This window comes from Helianthus annuus, unplaced genomic scaffold (assembly GCF_002127325.2).
Source record: "Helianthus annuus cultivar XRQ/B unplaced genomic scaffold, HanXRQr2.0-SUNRISE HanXRQChr00c001, whole genome shotgun sequence".
Taxonomy (NCBI): domain Eukaryota; kingdom Viridiplantae; phylum Streptophyta; class Magnoliopsida; order Asterales; family Asteraceae; genus Helianthus; species Helianthus annuus.
Window position 1 is genome coordinate 773,174 of NW_023395517.1, and position 2,842 is coordinate 776,015.

Consider the following 2,842-nt stretch of genomic DNA (forward strand, 5'->3'; position numbering starts at 1 on the left):
GAAGGAGGTCCTACTAAATTTGACCCGGGTCCTTTGCATGATCTATACACTGAACAATGGCAAGACTCTTACCAAACCGTTCCCTTAACCCCGACCAGGTAGCCAACATACCTCCATATAGACCGTGGAGATATGAATGGTGAAAATCTTTTATTTTATATAGACAGTAAAATAATGCCAAGACACCACGGACAAACGATAAGGAAGAATGACCTTCAACATAAGAAACTAGTAATTAAAGTCATTAATACAAAACCAATTAAAAAGTGCAAAAGATTAAAAATAAAAAGTATTACACTAGACACTTGTCTTCACCAAGTGATGTAAGAGACTTAGGCAAACATGGCCTTTGATTGTCAAGAACGCTTACGATCAATCTTGGATCCCGAGACGACTCACACACTTTACGATGGACAATGGATGATGGTGGTGGATGATGGTGTTGTGATGGTGGTGGGTGGTGGATGAAGTGTGAGAGAGGTGGTGTGTCAAGGGATAAGTTGCAAGAGCTCCAAGCACTCCTATTTATAGGCAACTACAACTGAAATGTTGTTTGCTTCTTGTAAGCCTATGTAAGGCCTTTGGTTTTATTGAATGTTAAGAAGAAAATTGGTAGTAAAAATGTCTCTTCTTCTTTATCTATTTTTTGGAGCCTAACCCACTCAACGGGTCTGTTGGGAGATTAGCCATCTCGAATCGGCTTATAACATTTGTCAATTAAATTTGGTTACATGTTTTTTTTTTGTCCGAAAACTACTGGGTGGAATGGTGGATAGAGGAAAGTAGAGAAACATATTTACATGTCAAAAACATGATTAAAGACAATAAGAGGAAAGGAAACTAAACTCAATCTAGTACTCTGTGTGCTAAGGATAATAAGGTTAGTTAATTCCATTGTACTGTTTTGCTGATACCCTGTTTTGATATTCTTGAAATACTGTATGACGTTATACATATTTTTTTTCTGTAGCAGACTGTGCACGAACCGGAGAAAGAGGGATCAGACGCAAAAAGAAGCAAATAAGATGAAGGATGGAATGGAAAAGGACAAGAAAAGGGGAATCAGAAACCTACATAGGAAAAAGCAAATATACGAAAGCCACCAAAGTACTAAAGTCATTTTAAGCAAGAAGGGTCATCTACACAGCAGTAGCCATGCCGCCATTTTCACCCAACCCGTTTTGACCCCAATCCATTTGACATGTTTTTCTAAAAGCTACCGATTCAGAGACGAACCCAATTTGACACTTTACACAACCGAACCCAACCCAACCCAACCCGTCCTGACAGTTTGGACATATTACACAACCTGACCCAACCCACCGTTTGTTTGCCAGTCATATTAATGACATTCTAAGACATGTAAAAATGTATTAGACCTTAATCACACCTTAAACATAACTGTTACGAACTACCATGCTGCACAAGACTGACCCGACCCGAGACCTAGAATGATGCGGAAATTGGAAACCAGAACCGGACCCTTTTGTAACTTCGCTGACTGGTAAAGGACCGTGACCAATAAGGAGCTGCCAAACGGTGTATGGAGCAACAGTAGTGAGCTGAATTATTAGAATTCTATTGAATTGAGCTTCGGCACGCATACCGCCTGTTTGATGAAAATCCTGTGAGTTTTGACTCCACTTTAAATTAGCATTGCTGGGTAAGCAGTTTCTGTAACTTTCATCGAGGGATGTGGGTAAGAAGTATGTAATAACGTATTATAAATGTGGCTTGGGCTCAAAATAAAACAGAATCCAATTATCTTTGGTGGGCAAAGGGTCTATGGGCAGCCCAACATTAAGCCCCAACTGTTATTCTCTGATCCATTCCAGTTACTTGACTGACTCTACATGCTTTTAGGCCGAAAAACAATGTGTGCGTGCGTAAAATATTTTCAGAAATCTAACTAATGAGATGCTTCTTATCACCATTGTGAAGTACGATTCTGTTTATTCCTGTGTAATTTCTAATATATAATTAATATATAATCATGCACACCACCTATTTGATTAAATGCCTAAGTGAGTCATTGGTTCCCATTTGATACCTGAGACTTCAAATGCTTTAGTTTTTAAGATTGTTTTATCTCTTGTTCAGATAACTAGATTAGATTCTGTGCATTTTGTGTTTATACGGCATGGGTTCATTGATATTGACTATGTCAACGTGATAACCTCACAAACCCTGACAAAAACATATGGTCCCTAACTATGATTCATAGATGTCCCAAATATAAAACACGTCCAATATATGTTACAACCAAGCTCTTCTACTCACTTTATGACTACTTCACACTTCACAATTTTGATTAGTTGATAATGTTGATTATTTAATTGCACTCCTATTCACTTTGATTACAAAAGGGCTCATATATATATCAGGAGGAACTAAGTGATAAACTCAGCTCAATTCAGCTCGGCTTATGAACAACCCTAAATATATCTTCCGACCTCTAATAAAACATGTTTTAAGAACATTTCCTTATATTTACGTATGATCTCCAAGAATGAAATAATTCCGTTGTGTATGGTGTATGTTACTGATCATTGAAGCATATATCTATCTGAAACTTCAGTTTATTATTATTATTCATATTTTTATTTAAATTTGTGATTGCAATTGCAAATCCTATTGTCTGCATATATAGCCAAAGTAGGTCCTGTTGGAGGAAAATTCCTAATAATCTCCAACTATACAAATAAAACCAACAAAATGTAAGCATCAGCCAAAGATTCCATAACTTTAAGTTACAATCAATGCAAATAAAAACAATGAAATGTGAGCATCTGTGAAAGATAAAATTATTTATACATGGATTGTGACCGATGAAGCAATTAAT

The 2,842-nt window shown here is 36.8% G+C and overlaps 1 long non-coding RNA gene across 1 annotated transcript; it reads left to right on the top strand.

Annotated features, from left to right (window-relative positions):
* The first annotated feature begins 557 nt into the window (after nucleotides 1-557).
* LOC110891452 lies at nucleotides 558-1,764 on the top strand. The gene is made up of 2 exons (XR_002565356.2): nucleotides 558-880; nucleotides 974-1,764. It is a non-coding gene; the product is annotated as an uncharacterized LOC110891452 (long non-coding RNA).
* Nucleotides 1,765-2,842: the final 1,078 nt, after the last annotated feature.